This window comes from Parus major, chromosome 11 (assembly GCF_001522545.3).
Source record: "Parus major isolate Abel chromosome 11, Parus_major1.1, whole genome shotgun sequence".
Classification (NCBI taxonomy): domain Eukaryota; kingdom Metazoa; phylum Chordata; class Aves; order Passeriformes; family Paridae; genus Parus; species Parus major.
Genome location: NC_031780.1, coordinates 9,812,032 through 9,831,241, shown reverse-complemented (window position 1 = coordinate 9,831,241; position 19,210 = coordinate 9,812,032). Strand labels below are relative to the sequence as shown.

The following is a 19,210-nucleotide window of genomic DNA, read 5'->3' as shown; positions in this document are numbered from 1 at the left end:
ACGGCTCATGTGCTGCCGTGTGCATAGAGGGGAACAAAACCTAGTGGGTTAAATACAGTGTGTTTCCCTTTGAGGGTAAAAGTAAAGACAGCATCATAAAATATCCTGATTTGGAAGGTCCCACAAGGACCATCAAGTCCATCTCCTGGCCCTGCATAGGATAGCCCTAAGAATCCCACCATGCTTTCAAAATGTGCCTTATTTTTCTCTTCCCATCCATGCAATACTCATATTCGTACACCTAGTTCAGAGAACATTTTCAATGGATAAGAAAGGCTTTATTTAGAGATTAAGTATTTACAATACTCCTCTAGTATGTCTCATATTTCTGCCAAGCATCTGTTTCCTAAGATGCACTGAACACAGAGACTGTATTTCTAGTACAAATATTCAAACTTGCACCTTGATTTCTTCACTTCTTTTATCACTGCAAATAGTTGTAATAAAAACACTACTAGCAACAACACTGTATTAATATACTCCAAACTAAATGAGAAAAACCCTACAGTGAACTGAATTAGCATTCATTATTCCAGTTGTTTCATATCTTTAAATGATTCTGGTAAATCGATAAAGCTCTGCAAAGTGGCTGTTGTCTGCTGATTTCTAACTCTAGTCAGTGGCATCCACTCTTTAGTGCACCACACACTTGCTGTGTAGCCATTAGATGAAAGCACTATCACCTGTCAAACAAACTGCTAGAACTGTGATAAATTAATGATCAAATAGTACAGTCTGATGTACAGTAGCAGTGCCGAGGCTAGTTACAACCAGGCCTCATGCTTTAAAAATGTAGCTGACATTAAAAAAAAATCAGCCATTAAAGAAAAATGTCATACAGCTTTTCAAAAAAATATCTATTTAAAAAATGACCACATACTGATACTCCAGGATTTGCAGTTTTATAAAAAAAAAAAAGAAAAAAATGTGAATGTTACAGTAAAACCTTTCTGTATACTATGAATTTTCTAGGCAAGCAACAACACACAGCTAAGCTGAGAGGATGTTTGTATTTTTTTGGTAAGCAGTGCTGTGTACAAATCTGTACCTCAGAGGAATCCTCTAGTGTGTCATGGACAAAACTCTTGTTTGCAAGGAAAATGTCCCAAGTTCTTCTTTTTCCCCTAATGCTTTTGATTTTTGACATCATGGGTAAAATATTTCAAGGGAGCTCCATATCACTTCTAAATATAAACAATACAAAATAAGCCTTTGCTTTTGAAGCACTTGACATCCTTTGAGCTTTGAATTTCAACTCCTAATAACTCTTGATGCTCACTGCATTAATGTATAAAGTCCTTTTTGTGAGCTAGAAATGGTTCCTCATGTCCCTCCTGCCATTGGCTTTATGAGCTTAATTTATTCTTTTTAATATAAAATCTCATTACCTGAACATGACACCACCACTTCCATTTTATCTTTGATATAAGAACAGAGAGAAACCAAAATCAAAACCTTAAATAAAGTCTGTAATCATCCCTCACTTTCTCTTGCTTTTCAAATTTCTAAACAAAATTAAGTAAAAATACCTTCCAGGGCACACTAAGAAATGTAAAGAGTGAAGGAAAAAAAAAGAAAATTACTTTATAGTGAACTAACAAGGGACATAATTACTTACACAAGCAGCATATCTTTTTCTTGATGATATTCCTTCATGTTTATTTTGCTGTATTTGTAAAAGATGGGGAGTGCCTAGGAAGAATGGGTATGCTGGGGAGCTTGATCTACTGAAGCAAGTTCTGAACAAAGAGTTATTTAACCTTAGGCAAAATACACTTTTTCTAAACTTTACTTTAGCAGCATAAAACACTTAATAGACTGCAAAATGTAGTAATGGATTTTAAAAAAATCTTTTAAGAAATGGAAACAGCTAAGGAAAAGCCACCACTGAGAGAATTCATTGAGATGGAGGATTTAGTTGGGACTTCTTGAGTCCCAATTTTAACTGAAAATTGGAGTGATCAAGGTATTAGCACATGAAAGCATCACTTCCATGCACTAATGGCAGTTCCTTTATGTTGTTGTTGTTGTTAGAGATGTGACTTAAGCGTTGACTTAAATTATGAATTTGGCAGGGATCAAACTCCATGATCTAATTATGTCTTAGGGCTTTCACTGAGTCTTTTGAGGTAGCTGGTTGCAAAGATAAAGACTTTTTCACAAGGAACATGCTTTTCATCCAAATTCATATCCCAGATCCTGCAGAATCTTTGTGTTCTGTCCACGTATATGGAAGCCTTCAACAAATAAAGGCTTGCATCCCTGGAAAGATATATTTTAACTGTGAAATGTCAACTACTCCCTCAGAGAGCAAATGACCTGTAAATTTTTTAAATCCTGTGCTGTGCTTTTCCCTCTGATACCAACAATAATTGTGACTGTGCTCATCTGAGGTTACCATGCTAGATCTATTGCTGTGAACATCAATTAAAGGAGTGAGAAAACTAAATTAGGCACTTTTGGTTGGTGAAGATTCATTTCAGGTAGTCTATGACAATCACACTTCCCACTCAAGAGCCATTCAATACCTTGGGATTAGAGTATGTTTTGAAACCGTGAAAACTTCAAAAATTTTATATGTATTGGCAATAAGAAGCTGGATTTCACCTTCACACAGAGGGAAGAATGGATGAATCCCCCTGAAAATTCGTGCAAATGGATCTGTGAGAATTAGGCTCCATGAGCCTGCTGTCCAACTGCATTGGGAAAAGAAGAAAGCTTGCTAATCGGGATGAGAAACTGATATGTTGTTGAATATAGATTGGATACATCGATTCTGATGTACAAACACATTCTGCAATAATTATACAGAAGGGTACAACACTTGCAAATTAAACCATCTTAGCTGACGTTAGCTCATTTTGTCATTTATCCTTTGTTTACACTCCCAGTATTACTAAGTGCTCTTCATTTAATTAAACATACTCTTAACATTCCTTCAATTAGATAAATAATGCAGCTGCTTTCTCCATCACATAAGGATGGGAAATCAAGATAATGCAATATTTATCTTTATTCTAGTTCTCTCTCTGTCAGACACTTTACAATCAAATCCATGCAGCTGCCAGGTCTATCGGTGGTAATTCAATCCATATACATATTAAAAGAAGTAAATATCTCATTATCTACTTAACTATCATAATCTGTTAAAAATTTTGGCAGACCAGGTAAAGGAAAATTGGAAGTGGCTTTATAAAAACAACTTATTAACAGACTCTTCAGTGATAAAAGGCTTCAAGATAAATACCACAGATAGGAAAAGCTAGCTTTAACCACTGATTTGAAACTCTTACAGAAGGTTGATGGTTTCTAAATAAGTAGCAATTAGTCTGAAGTAATTAATTTATATCCTCTGCAAGTGACTGAAATAAAGAGAAATTAGATAAAACTACATGCAGAGAAACAACTAAATGATAACAGAAATGCAATCAGATGGAACTGAACAAAAATTATAAAGGCAGGGCGATAATATATAGTTCATTTGCTTATTGGAGGCTTTGATTCATTCCCTGTGGTAATTGTAAAATTTAATAATATCTGTATATTTTCAGTGTTCTGAAAAAAGCCCCACCATTACACATTGTTATCCCTGTAGGTTGGATGACAAATGCCTGGGGCAATACTACCATCAAAGCATGTGACATACCCAACATGGATCTTCTAATCTTCATAGGGACGACAACTGTCATTTTTAAAGTGCATGGCAAATGAAGTGGGTGTAAGAAAGGAAACTTCTTATTTTTGGGGGGCTGCTGGTGCTAGGAACTGTTTAAGCCTACACTGTGCTTTAAATCTGCAGTAGCAAACCCCAAGTAATTCACTTGAACAGTTATATAGATTTCTTAATGCTTAAAAAGTGCTGTCCAGGCTGGGAATAACCATCTGTTCCTTCGAGAACTCATACTCTCCTAGCTAATATATACAGCTAATACACTCTATAGCTTATATGTCAAAAATAGATCAATGCCTGCCAAAGAAAGATATGTACTGTTCCAGCAAACAGCTCTGCTTAAAACTTCATGCTTTTGGTTTTTTTTTCCCAGTGATAGGTAATATTCTTTAGGCTATGCAAATGAAATAAAAGAATCTCCAGTCTGTTGATTTCTATTTACATTTTTTTTTCTCATGTAATTTTAAGTACTAGCCCTTGTCTACTTCTCTTCATTTTCCTGTGCTACAAAACATGGCACAGACGGTGCAAATCACCGACCCTGATAGTTGGAATAGGATTGTCACTTTAATGTTCAACGTTTTCTTAACGTTTTTTCCCATTATAACAAGACTGTACTGTGAGACACCTTTTGTTATGTATATATGAACAAAAGCAGTCAGAACAAATTTAGTACACTGAGCAAGGGAACTAAAAGTTGACAACAGCTAATAGACAAGGTACTCTATACTAGATTTAATCTGCTTTTAGATTTGACTTCCTGAGACTATGTTGGTCAGACAGATTAGTGTCATACATTTTTCAGATGGAAAAAGTTAATGCAGGATCTAGATAAAAAAAAAAAGAAAAGCCCCATAATCCCCCAAACCATGAGTTTAACATGTGTTTTTTTCTAGGAGCTCCCAAAGTAATTGTCTGGCATTTTCCTGTGGCAGCTATAATAGTGTAAACACAGATTTCATACAGTGTCTAAGTCTTTTTTTCTATGACCAGTGCAGTGAAACTGTGGTCTGGGAAAAAGGATCACAGACTGATGAAACGAGAGCACCCAAAACCACTGACCATTTTAGTTCCATTAAGTGGCAATAGAATCACCAGCCAAATCCATGCATCCAGCAGCCTTTCCCTATACCTGCACTAAAAAACAGAGGCTTTTTATACCCCCTTAGGTCCCTTCCACAGGTTTTGATAAGATGGTGACTGGACCAACTGTCAGTGGGTTGTTGCAAGTACTAGACGAAGTTAAACATGAAACATCTTTGTTCAATCAGTACAAAATAAAAGTGATAAAAGAAACCATCTTTCACAGGAAGTTCTTTCTGTTGCTGAAGTACAAGATTTATTCCCTTTACAAAAAATACAAACCCAGAATAGCAGAGATGACAGAGCCATTCTCATTTTGAAAGAGGTCTGAGATTCTCAAGGAGTGTGGGTTGGTAACTTCTTTCATTGGAGTACAATACAGAGACATGGGACAGAAACTTATATCTGTGCTCAGATACAGGGTTGTGCAAATTTCAGAAAGTCACTAGACAAGGACAGCTTTTTCTGTTTCTGTTCTTTGCTACTTTAACAATGGCCTCCCATTCCCAAGCAGAGCCTCCAAGATCTGCATCAATAAAAAAATATTAACTAGCAACAAAAAGTAAGTATACTTATATTGAACTTTAAAATATAACAGTGGAATTTAATGAAGTCTGCGTTTCATTAGTTTTAACCCATATTGGATTAACTTGAATAAAATGAGTAGATATGAACATTTTAGAATGAAATGCCTGAAAACAAGCATGCTAGATGAAAATTTCCCCCAAATTCTCTCTTATAATAATAATAAAAAAATTAATCTGGTCTATAATTTCAAAAAAGAGTTTCATGGGAAGATGCCAGTTGTATGAAATATGGAGGTTTGACATATTGTTCAGAGTAAGATAATGCAGCAGTGATGTACTTAACCCAGGAATTCTGAAGGAGGCTGGACTTGATGAACAGCCAGATCTTCACCAGCCAGCGCTCACCAATCTGGCAAGATTCAAATTCCCACCGCAGAGGGAATGAGCAGGCTTTTCCAATCAGCTGAGAGCAGATGAAGCAAATATTCTTGGGGAATGCTGCAGTGCAGGGACCGAGCTGCCAGGCAGAGAATCAGCAGCCAGGGCTTCTCAGTGCCCCAGGTCAGAGGATTCCCACACTCTGAATACTCCCAGCAGGGCAGCACAGGTACCAGCCACTGCTGCCAAGGACAAATGGGGTAGAAAGCAGATTTCTTCCTCATGCTGATGTTGGGCTGCTCATTGTCTGACCCACAATTTATGCATGGGACAATGTACCAACCTTTCTAATAGATATGTATATTCACTCATGATACCTCACTATATATTTCACAGGGACAATGCTAATATGTTTTAGGTTGAATTGACCAAACCCCGCAGAACCCTCTGCCAAGAACTGCATCACCCCCAGAAGCAAATCTCATGCACTCCTGGACCTCAGGCTGTTGCCCTGCCTGGATTCAGCTTTGCATGACCAAGTCTACATTAACAAAAGTCCTGTTCTGACAGTGATCATCAATTCCACTCTCTGTAACTAAGATGGAAGACTTGTACTAGACCCAGTGCTTCCAATTGTCAAAATTCTGTTTCAGCTCTTACAACACTGAATGCTTTTATTTAGCCCCCAACTCCTCACATGTTTGAGACCAGAGGAGAAACTCTGTTTTCATTTAGGCTTCTAGCATTACACTTATGCAAAACCATAAAAAATGACCAAAATATACCCCAAAGAGTCAAAAACCAAAAAAAATAGGTTAAAATCAATTCAGCCTTAATAAAAACATAATTAAGAATATTATGGAAAGCTGTCCAGAAAACAACACTTCTCAAAATATTTTTGCAGGGATCTGCAATTTGATTTTGTATCAAAATGAAATAACTAATTTTTTTCCAAATGTAAAGTTTTCAGACTCTAAAAAAAGAAACCTGGTTTTCTCTTCTTGAATCAATCAGTCCATCTTCAATTCTAGAAATGTCTTGGAAGATCACTATAAGAAAATTTTCCACACTGAGGACAGATGGATATTTTTAGAGCGCATTTAATCAGTCCTTTCTGTGCTGCAGGTCCTAAGTTATGGAAGTGAAATAAGGGAAATTTTCACATTTTTACCTTAAATAAAAAAGACAAATAATTCTCTTTGGTCTTAATTTGACTTCTCAGAATTAAGCAGCCAGGAGACAGACTTTCTGCTATGTCATGTATTTTTATTTTTAATACTAATAAAATGAACTCAGTATCCTTACAATTGATTTAATAATTCTGTGCACACCTATGTAGCTCTCATTCACTCATGGAGTACTCGAGTGAGCCACCTGAAGATTTAGGCCTAACTCTGACCAGCATAAAACAAAACCCATTGAGGACTATGACAGAGTATTTGATTCAGTGTGTGTAGAGCTCACATGTGAACAGTAGCCTTTGACAACCCCATGTTACAAAGATCTCAATGATTTATGTTTGCACTTTTGCAGGCATGATTTATGCAGTGTGGTGCTCTCTCAGCCATGAACATCCCCTATTACTGTGAACTTACTTTCCATGTCCCAATTTACCAGTTTTCAAGAACCCAGCGCACAGAGACAATGGCAACTTATTGTTCACTTCCTAAATCTCCAGTACAGTGTTCTGCCCAGATGTAAAAAGGTAACTTGATCCCAATTAATGAAAGTGACTGGGTCAGCCTGTCACCTCCCATGCTCTTTATGTGCTGCTCAGACATCTATACGCTTATTAAAACCTCAGGCACTCTACATAAGCTCTGCCTTGAAACCAGTTGCCAGAGGCATCACTACTCAGAACCTGTCTACAGGTTCCTTGGTTTCAGATCTGACATCACATAAACCTCTCTTATCTGCCTTGGCAGCACAGATCAGATAAAAAGCAGCCCCGTCCTCACAGAATGATACTCACAAAAAGGATGGAGGCACACAATAATAAACATTTCACTGCTGCTGTTCCTCACAAATGTACCTTACTGCTAACATGCTCCAAGGTTAGAAAATGCCTACAACACTTGGCAAACCTCCCTTTTTTTTTCTTTTTTTTTATCAGATTCAGAGTGCAGAACTTTTTTCTGGAAGCTTTTTTTCCCAACTAATTGTCTCTGTACTGTTTAAGGCAAAGCTGGAGCACAAGCAGTGACAGTGAATTATTTCTGAAAATATTTTTGCTTTGGAGTAATTTTTTGTCCTTAGACTGGTTGATGATTACTGTCCGAGTTCTCCTCATTGTGTTTGACTGACCACCAGTCACACAGCATCATTTTTACTCCCCACAGCATGGGTACCTTCCACCTCGACAGTCAGTTAAACCCTAAACTTGAAATTCCAGTTAAAATAAGTGACTTTGACAGAAGGAATAAAGTAGTCTGAGGTATCTGCCTTACCTTTGGACTCTGAGCTACCTAACATCCAAATAAACACACATGACAGCACAAGCCTCCTTGTCTCTGCCAGCAGCCCAGAGCCACTGCTGTCCTGTAAGAAGCTGTTCCATGGCTCTGCAGCTGCTCAATGCAGTAAAATCTCTCAGTTTCAGACAGCAGCTTCCTAAAAATGCAGTTGTAACCCACGTCTGCTTCTCCCAAACTGGTGACCTAGAACAACAGCTAGTCCATCTTCAAGAGATTAAGGTTTTTTTATTTAAATGGCACACAATGTAACATTCAGGTTAGGCACATAAGAAGAACAAATGGTCTCTTAAAAAGGCTTTGAACTTTATTTCTTCTTCAAAGAAGTTTGGCTCTTGGAGGAAGTGGTTTAATAACTGATCTTGCCAGCACAGGCAGGAAATAGTATTTCCTATGTACATCCTGGCACCAAAACTAGATTGTAGTAGGAAAGGTTTCTGATTTCTTTTAAAAAATGCAGTGGGATGGGAAGAGAAAAGCATTACCTTGGAAAGGACTTCACTCATTTGAATTTTCAATTGCTGATTCAGAGAAAGGGTTTGGATCTGGTCTGTGGTACGAATCAAAGGGACAAGAACCTTTACCAGCACTGAGTGATAGGGATGGCTGGAGTTCTCCTGCTTTAACAAGAACCCCTGTTTATTATTATCAGAATTTCCTCTTCTTTTGCAGGCTCATTCACAGACTGGCTAATGGGTTTCCATAAATACTAACAAGTGCTGCCTTAAGGCTTTGTTGTGCTGCACAACATTAAGCAACAACAATAGGGAACAGCTGCTCCCAAATAGCTTTGCAGTTAATTACGCTGTATACCTACAGTATGTCTCCATGCCCTACATTAAGAGAGCTATTGCACATGTACCGTCCAAATAATGATGGAAGATATTCAAGACAGTCCTACACATTCCAAGCAAAACAAATGGGAACCAGACTCAAATATTCTCACTGCCCTTGCTGCAGAAGACATGAAAAGCAAAACAAATTAACGTTACAGCAATAACATTATCATCGCAACAGAAGAAGCTTGCGTGTATTTTTTCATTTGTATTTGTATCTTTAAAATAAGTATTAGATGGCCTAACATCTGGTTTGTCAAAGAAGTTTGTCAGGTATTTCACATATGTGTAATACTTTTATTTTTACAATCTGGAATATTCACAGTCTGGCATACAAAGAAATAACTTTTATAATCACGTTCCTCACCCAAATACATCCCCATCTCCAAGATATGCACATGAAACATTTAAATTAAGAAATAACTCTAGGATGATAAAACCTATGCTTATAAGTGGTTTATATTACAATTTATAACAAGCACATTTGCTCAGATCTTGGCTTTCTTTAATAACTTTTCAATTCTTAGGCCCAGCTGGAAGCCTAAAAATAGGCAATAGAAAATTGGCATTTGTTTTGTTCAAGGTATTTGAAAGGATACCACATTAATCTTACCAGGGCCAGGCTAAAGGAGTTCTGCAAGTCTCCAGAAGAAAAAACAACTTTACAACATACTTGCTGGCAACAAATGCAGCCATGAGATTTGAAACTGTGAATTCTGCTCAAACCCCTTCTATTCTCAAGCTTGACCAATATTACCAACATTACTCTCAAACATGCTCTAATCTCATCCTGTTCTCTGAGTCTGCTCTGGTTTTGCTACTGTCCCTCCACTGGCACATCTTATAAAACCAGAGGCATCCAAAGGCAGAGATGACAGCAGCATCTGTCTGGTGAAGGAATAATGGCAGCCCCTGGCATAAGGTTAGGTCTATCCAGAATTTTGTTCAGCCCCATCTTTTTCAGCAGTGCACTGTGCAAAATTAGGAAGGTAATTTCAACTCCATGGGCCTCGCTTTTTACACATCTACCACGATGGTTGTAATGCTGGACTTTGTAAAGGGATGCTCTGTAATCTCTATAGAAAACGTAGTTGCCATAACACTTCCCTGATTTTTTAACATACAAGGGTACTAAGGTTCAGAAGAATAAAGAAAAACTAAATTTAAAGGCCATAGTCTACTTAATTCCATGAGATAAAAATAACCTCAGAATTATTCATGTTATAAGAAAAGCACAACTTGATTCTGTCTCTTGGTAAAACAAATCATAGTATCATAAATATGCTGAGTTTGGTATCCTCTAGTTGATGAGCAGTCATCTGAGCCAAACTTTAAGAAATATTTACGTACTCACAGATGTAGAAAATCATAGCTCCCTTATTTATCCCATGAAAAAATTGCTTTGGCATCCTACAGGCTGGGCCAAGCCATGTGTCTGTAGCTGTGCTACAGGAATGGCACTAAATGCAGCTGCATTACACACTACTCAGGGAGGAACTGCTGCTAATAAGCCACAATTTAAAATACTTTAAATTGCAAAGTACTCTATTGAGTAAAACATGCCATCTCTGCCAGGGTTAGACTGCCTGGCCCTAGACACTACGCAGCAAGGATGTGTGTGAGATGAAGCTCCATGAAGAGAAGCCTGTGATTGTGGTTATGCTGGAGGTCCTGCTGAGCCACACCATGCTGACAGGATCGGGAGAGGTGAATCAGCTGCTGCTTGTGTTTGTTGTGCCAGCTGGGGTTCATGAACTTTCCCCTGACCTCTCTTCTAATTCAAGACTTTGAGGTTTTTCAATGATTTAAAATTTTAGCTTGAATGTGTATATATACATACGTGTGTGTGTGTTTATACGTATATATAACCTCCACTGTGCTAAAATTGGGTTCTCCACAGCTAAAATGACCAAGGGACAAAAGTAGCTCACATTTTAGTCACTGATAGGGGCCAAAAAGCCATCCTCTTCCTGCTCAGCATTACTAAAAGCAGCTTCATGTCAACATGACAGACGTAGATGTACCACTGTCTCAGTGTTTTTGCTCAAGTTTTAATGTGAACCTGTTACTTCTGGCCACTGCAGATTCAGAACTGGCACTGGTACCTCCACAAGACTCTGCACTGTGTAGGGCTTGTGACCAATGTGCAGCCCACCATCCTGCCACTGCCTTTGGCTGTAGATGAGAGCATGGCAAGAGGGGGTAAACCCCTTTTGTGCAGGATTTAGATCCCTCTGTCTCAGCTGGATTTCCCTGTGTTTGGGAAACCCAGATTTTCTCTGTCTGCAAGGTCTGCGCAGCACCTATACAGACACAGAGAGCCTCTACTCAGTACCAATGCTGAAATCCTAATTCAGAGTTTTTCTTTGGAATAGCACTGATATGTCCCCCACCACTCTGGGATAAAATGGTGCTCAGATGCAGAAGTTACAAGCCCTGTAGAGGTTCATAGGGAGGAATGAGTGTCACTAAATGAAAAACTTATGAACAGAAATCTGAACCTCTTCTATAATCAAATAAGGAACAAGATTCCCTAGATAACAGAGCTGGGTGCTGCCAGACTTTGTTCTCACTTTGTTATGAAACTCTAACAAAAAGCTCTCTCACTCTGCACCTTAGCTGATGGTCAAACAGCATCAAGAAACAGAAATATCCATAACCCTAGATACAGAATGAAACAAGACATCTTTTTCCTGCTTCCTTGGGATAGTCTGAGGAAGTCACAAATGACACATGAAACAGTAAATTTGAAAAGAAAGCTGGAGCAATTAAAAATGGCTGCTTGATCCTCGTCATCTCCCAAGAGCAGCCAAGCCCCCCCCACAAACATTTACTCTGTCTGATGCCAGTATGTTGGTAAATATGGAAGCACAAAACATGCAGTATTCCCCACCTGTATTGCAGAGTTTCCCCCCTTGTGAAGACCAACATTAATCACAAAAATTTTCCCACTTAGTCTGGTGATTGAACTGCCTTGATGCATAAAAAGTTCACGTTAGAAAATGTGTGTCCTCTGAGACTCCATATATTTCCAACTCAGGATTTCTTAGTGTTACACCTCATTATTTGCTCAGGGTTGCAACTCAAAATATGCCTCATTTCTCCTATTAAGCTCCAGCCCTCCAGTTTCAAAGATGAATCATGCCATCTCTCTCCCAAAGACAGGCTGGACCCACTTCACATACCTCTTCACAGTTCAAACACTGCACCATATCCAATTAGCATGCAAGACTTGTTGCCTGAGGGTATTGTAGAGGCCAGGAGTATTAACAGGTTCAAAGTAGGATTAGACAAATCCATGCAGGATAAAGGTCCATCAGCGGATGATCACTAACCACTGTTATGTGAAACCCACAGAACATGTCAGGAGGAGCACTGCTGTGTCTGTGTCCTGCACCTTAGCCTCTTCCTGGGGATTGACTGCTGTACAAGGCTGAAAACAAGATACTGCTCTGGACAGCCTGGCACCCTTATAGGAAGGAGAAACAACACCATGACCATAAAACTGTGAACTAAAAGCCAATAGTGACAGCAATGAAGGCAAAGAAGCAAAAAAAAGGCTCTTTTTAAAGGGAACCTTAATTATTAAAGACAGAACACAGACTGTAAACCCATTCCATCACTCTCCTTCCCCTTCTTTATTCCTTTTGGTCCTTGCTCCAAAGACAAACAGGCTGGTCCTAGTTTTCATACCATCATTAGAGACACTTGCCTCTCTGCTCAGAAGCCAGCTATGGGACAGCCTTGATGGATTTGAGTTTGAAGAAAGCTGTCCTGGATCCTTTGAGGCAACTGAAGCTGACCCCTCTGAATTCTCCTCCCAGCCCACAGCCCTCTGCCACTTGCATTTTCAGACATTCAAAACTCAGCTGAGCTTGACAGCAAATGATGAGTCTAAGAGAACGAGACTGTTCCTGTGTTCTCATTAGTTCTTTTAATAGGGTTGTTTCCTTTACCTGCTACCATTCACATTTAAAAGTCCTTCATTTTGAGAACGTTTACTTTAGTGGATGAAAATGTGCTTTTGAAGTATTTCTGCTTGGAAACAAGATAAAAAAATACTTCAAGAGTGATTTTATACCAATGCAACATTTTCATTTAAAGTAGACAAACAACAAAGTGGCTTAATGTTTGTTTTTGCCTTAGTTACAGGCAACATTTTCATAAAAAAATAAAAAAAAAAATAAAAAAAAGACCTGCCCAGGTACTTAAATAAATATGCAAAAATAAGATTCTTTTTTGGCTAAATTCAGAGCAAGACATTTAAAGGTACATGTGCTTCCTCCTGGCACCTAGAAAGTCTGAAATATAGCTATGCTGTGCTGCTATTGATGCAATTTGAAGGCTACTAAATTTGGGGAATCAAACTGACACACTAGTGATCAGGGCCAAAGCTGTGCCAGTTATGCCAGTTCTGGGCAGAGAAGAATCAAAAGGTTTCTAATTCTATTTGAATAAATATGAAGCATTTGCAGTAAATATATAAATATTTTAGATATAGAAAAATATTTAATCTTCTGCCTTAATTATATATGTAATAAATTAATACTTGCATTTAAAAAACAGAGGTACTTTAAAAAACATTTTAGGTAACATTAATATAAAAATGAAAATTAAAAAATGACATTGATTAAAGTAATTCCGAAGAAATCATAGTATTTCATTTGGAAGGGTGGAAGTGGCATCCAATTTTTTTCCTCTGAAAATCTTTACTAAAACCAAGATAATTCAAAAAAGTTTCAGTGGCCTGAACAGAATTACTCCAGGAAGGCAGGAAGGAAGTACCAATTTTGAGTACCACTATTGAGTCCAATTCTGTATGCTTCTAAGAAAAGACCTTCATTCTGATACTTTTAATTTATATGTCATAATTTTTTTTCTTTCTCTTTAAATCATGCAGTTTGCACACCTGGCCTGTATTCTTCTCCAGCTACTCATGATGCAAAATTAGACATATCCTTTTGTATGCATCCCTTGAGGGGTTGTGGGTGGATCTTGCCACTGGACGCTACAAAATATCCTCAAATCAAGAGCTTTCTGTGTTAAACAATTCAAATCCCAGGAGCCCATCCAGCCAATTTACCAAGTATAAATATAGTCCCTCTGCCATTCACACTGAGCACAGTGAATTCCATGCAAAATCCCTGGGGAACTAGAAGAAATATTTTAATGTTCAGCAGTAGTCTTTAATTTTGCATTCAAATTATGTCACTGACCACTTTTCTCTTTCCTCTTGAGGCAAGTGTCTTCCTCAGAAGGCAGGTTTGAGGAGAAATACCTCACAGTTCTTTTCCTAAACACTCTGGCTGACCCTGGGGCCGCCTTGTTCACTGGTTTGACAGCAGCTAGTGGATTCTCTCCTAGCACATAACCAGTTACATGGACAGCAAAACACCTATGGATAGGGTGTGTCTCTAAGGGGAGCAGGGCTTTATGCCTACACTTAAGGTTACTCAGTATTTCCCAGTGTAAGATCTCATTTCCAGTTCTTTACAACTTTGCTAAATAAACTGGCCTGAAGTCTTCCATAATGAGGCTCTGCCTCAGGCTGTGTGTTTTGGAGAACTGCTTGTGTTACTAATAAGGCAGTAATCCATACTGCAGCTCGATTAGTAGTCAAAATGGTTGACAAAATCTGTAATTATAAAAAGAAAAGTTCCTTGTGCTGACATATCAAAACAGACCTCTCAGACCGCAATAGGGAACGGCCGCGATAAAAGATTCTCTGCTCCATTAGCTGTAAGGAGAGTGGGAAGGAGTTTGGCCTGAATAAAACATACTGTGGAAGGAAGAAATATTAGAATCAAATGCTCATATAAAAGCTTTGCTGCAACATCAATAATCTTCAAAGTACTTAACTGGGGAGGTAGGCATTGCAATGCTTCTCTGACAGATGGGAAGATGGAGGCACAAAGAAGCGGTGTGGCTCCTTGCAGACCTGTAGAAGGCAGCAGTGTAAGCCTCAGACAGCATCCTGGGGTGCAAAAAATAAAAAAAAATAAAAAGGTGCCCAGAAAGAGATACTAAAAATCCTCCCCTTAACTCTGAGATTTATTTTACTATCACTGCAGTCAGAAGCAAGTTGTACAATTTCTCGCTAGAATTGAAATTGCTTTCTTTTGGGAGCACAGAAAATTTCTCACCAGGAATAGCAACAATTGTTATCTCTAGGATGTACAATTTTCATAAAGTGAGCAAATAAATTGAACTATGAGAATCGAAAGGTATTAGACTGAGCAAATTTTTTTTGCAGGAAAGAAATACTAAAAACTAACACAGAAATTATATCAATGCTGTAATCGAGAACACATTACCATAAAAACAGCACCTCTTGCTAGTAAGGATTTAACCAGGGACTCCAGGAGCCTCTGGCATTAGCAATACCCAAGCCCTGCCCTGGCAGAGAGGTGAGTGCTCTGGAGAGCTGGGATGTGCTAGGAGGGGGATGAGTCCCTGAGGCCTGGCTGGGCTTCCCTCTGGGAACAAGGGTGGCCTCTTCAGCAGCCCAGCACGGAGCCGAGATGAATCTTGCTGTAAATTAATTTAGAAAAGTAAGCAGACACACAGGCGGGGTCTGTGCGGGGTTGGCACACAGAGCTATTTCCGAGCAGACGGTCACTTCCTCCTCCTGCCTGAAATGAGCCTCATCCCACGCAAAGTTTCCAAGCCTTTCATTAGTGGTTGTGTTAGTGTATAATAGCTATAATGAGAAGGCCATAAAAATCCAAAGTTAGCTGAGGGTCCTTAACCATTATGTGCCTCTTTTTCCAGATTTTTATTTAAACTTTAATGACTGCCACATAAGATCAAGCAACAACAAACAACATTTGTATTACAGCTGTATTATTTAATTCCCATTAGCTGAAAATGCCAGGCTACTGGCCAGTAGCTCAGGAAAATAAGTGGTGACAGGTGAAAGAAAAATACCCTTCCTGTACCTCTTCAAGCCACTTTAAAGCCTGGGGCTCTGCAATGTCATTTACACCTAATGAAACCTAATGTCAGACCACACTATTTAGCCAAATGTTATCCTTTAGGAAAAAAAATGGACCTTGCTACTTTTAAGGACATGGTGCTCTTTCTGGCCATAATTTCTACTGTCTAATTGAACCATGATAGAACCGATCCCTTTAGATTTGCTATTAACTTATTTATTTCTGCTTTTGAAGGTGCACTTAACACCACCTTATATATTGGGAGATCTAGGTGCTGAAAGCTGTAATTTACCCTCTGGTTTAATTAGATCAATGACTTTATTGGACAGCCTAAAATGTCTGAAGTAATAATCACAGTCCAAACTTCTAATTCTGCATCAAGCACAAAAGGAGTGCATACTTCTCTTCAGTAAAGAGTGAAGTATTTTAAAGGGCTTCTTTCATCTCTAATGGCTGCACTATCATTTTGCAGTTCAATTTGAAATGTTTTGGGTTAACCCACTAACACAACAAATGTAGAGTAACAACAGGGGCTCAGTGTTTTCCATCACGTTCTTACAGTTTTCAAGACAAGTCCAGGAAGCAAAATTAGCAGAGTGCAAATTCATATTGATCTGCCTGGCTTCTGAAAAAGTAAATTTTCTTTCAATGTCAATTAAAGTTAACAAAGTGAGATTTCAATCAGGTTACTTAAGTAAAAGGTCACAAGAATGGGTTAAGAGAAGATAAATTGCATACAGACAACCATCACTTCCTCAGAGAAATATACAATGTATTCAAAGAAAAGCAAGAAGTATATGAATTTTAAAAGATGAAATGTAATCAAGTTCCATCAACTTCTTCAACTTCAGTAATTTTCTTATTTGCTGCATTCATTGCTTATTCATTAAGCAAGTTCGGTGTTTTACAAAAAGACAAAAAAAAAAAAAAGAGAAAGAAAGAAAGAAAGAAAGAAAGAAACCAATCCCCTTTAGGATTTGCAATACAGATATCTGTGGATTTTGTAATCCAGAACTTTGTGCCAAAAATAGTCATATTGATTACAAGGGATTAAAATTACTTCTTAACACAGAAGCAGTGGAATCTGGCCTTGAGCAAAATCACGCTAAAAACTCAGAATATAAATTAGAAAAAACAGTCAATGAACTGAATATTCATGCCCTGTAACAGAATCAAAGAAATTTTAGGTGGAAGAGACCTCTGGAGGTCTCAAGTCCAACCTCTCACTCAACCAAGTTGGCCATAGCTTTTTCCCCCTCTTGAACTACTGTTCTAGACAAATTAATTTCCAACCAGAGCCTCCTATTTCCTGCTGTTTTCAGCTGTTACCCCTTGTATGGTTTGTGCCAGCACTAATAAACAAGACCAGCTTCCTCAGTTCTTTCTTGCAGGTTGAGTATTTCAGGCCCTGGACCATCATTACAGTCCTCTACAATTTCTCCACATTCTTCATCCCACTCCTGAACAGGAATGAGATGAGGAGACAGAAAAGGAGTGGACTCACTATTCCAAATGAAGACTCACCAACTCAAAGTAGAGGACAGTAACAGCTCAGTTCAACTGGAACATGAACAGAACAGAGCTGTCTCTAGGAAGAGCAGATTTATCCCATTTATAAAGGCAAGCTCAGATCCAAATTCCAGACTTTTCTGTCATTTACATTTTGATAGTTTGATAAGGCATACTAAATGCAAGAAAGTTTAATTTTTTTAAATTACTGTTGACTTATAACACTGTATAGCAAGGGGAGAGTCATTTGCTTGTACAGATTCTAATCTCACTGATTTCTTTTGAAGGAAACTGGACAATGTTACAAAATTAGTGGCTTTCCATGTAGGGTCTGAAAAAGGAGTGGAGATGATTTTGTCTGCACTTTCGGAGTGCAGTAATGCACACCTAACTAGTGCAGTCAGCTACTAGGATCAGACACACAAATCTAAAGGGCTTCACACAGTCATGTATTTGTAAGACTTCTGGTGTGCAAAAAAAAAAAAAAAATAAATTAAGAATACATGATTAGGACACTGAATTTACAGAACTGAGTTTCCCTTAGGCCAGAAATTCCTAAGGAGTATTTAGGATCCCTAAATATTTGCCAAGGACAATAAGCTCTCCCAATGACAGATTCTTTGGAATTTAAAATAAACATCTATCACTATGTCTTTAGAGTCTCTCTGTAGATTCTTGTGGCTAAAGCAGCAACAGGGGACGTAGGACTTGTGTTAAGTTTTTGGATTTGCCACACATTTCCTCTGAGGGGCTGGATGTTTGTCTTCCTGTAGCTCTCCTCCCCCAACAGCACATACAGTGAATCATGTTCCCTTTCACCCTAATTGCTTTTGTAATCAAAAGGAATTACCAGGCAATTTTTTAACATTATAATTATTAAAAAAGGCATGGCAGACGTAGCAAGGACCTTCAGTAAGCCAGAGGACATTCCTTATAGAAGTATCTGGCTTGGCAAAGGCCCAGCACTGGCAGCACTGCCAAGTCCATCACTAACTCATGTCCCCATGCCACACCTACCCATATTTAAACCTCCAGGGATGGTGACTCCACCACTTCCCTGGGCAGCCTGTTCCAATGGTGGACAACTGCTCTGTCTCATCTCCAATCTAAACCTCCTTTGGCACAACTTGAGGCCATTTTCTCTTATCCTGTCACTTGTTACCTGGCTGGATAGACCGACACCCACTTTGCTACAAGCTGCTTTCAGGTAGTTCTAGACAGCAAGAAAGTCACTGTGAGCCTCCTTTTCTCCAGGCTAAACACCCTCAGGTGCTCTTCAAAAGCCTTGTGGTTCTAAAGGCATCACTGGCTTCATTGCCCTTCTTTGGGCTCTAGCTTGTGCTGCTCCCACCAAAATTCTCCTTTCCCTGCATTTCCCCACACTGGGTTGAAGAGCAGTTCCTGGGTGTAGTGCCAAAGCAGCTAGTAAAATAATAGGTGGAGATAATATTTTGGGTCTAGGAAGAGGCTCCCAGTTATTATGAGCTGTGGACCAGACACAAAGCTGTTTTAAATGTAGGCTGGTTCCCAGCTATGCAACCTGACCACATGCAGTGGGGATATGTGCCAGAATGGGCAATGCCAATCAGAGATGGGAGAGGAAGAAAGGCTAAAACACCTTTCTTGTCTTCCAGTATCTGTGCTAGACTTAGTCTGCTCCTTCAGCAGGACCTGCCCAGCCACAACACTTTGCTGTTTAAACAAACCACTTTCATGCTGGACTCAGTCAGCCACTTGTAGACAGCAGCGTCAAGTGTACAATGACTCTTCATCTTTACCACTGCAGGCCTGCTTTGCTGCT

General features: G+C 38.8%; 1 long non-coding RNA gene across 1 annotated transcript in view; it reads right to left on the bottom strand.

Moving 5' to 3' along the window:
- Positions 1 to 6,965: 6,965 nt before the first annotated feature.
- LOC117244978 overlaps positions 6,966 to 19,210 on the bottom strand; it is a 136,622-nt gene continuing 124,377 nt past the window's right edge. The window contains exon 5 of the long non-coding RNA XR_004499028.1: positions 6,966 to 14,939. This is a non-coding gene — a long non-coding RNA (uncharacterized LOC117244978). The remainder of the gene's footprint in view (positions 14,940 to 19,210) is intronic.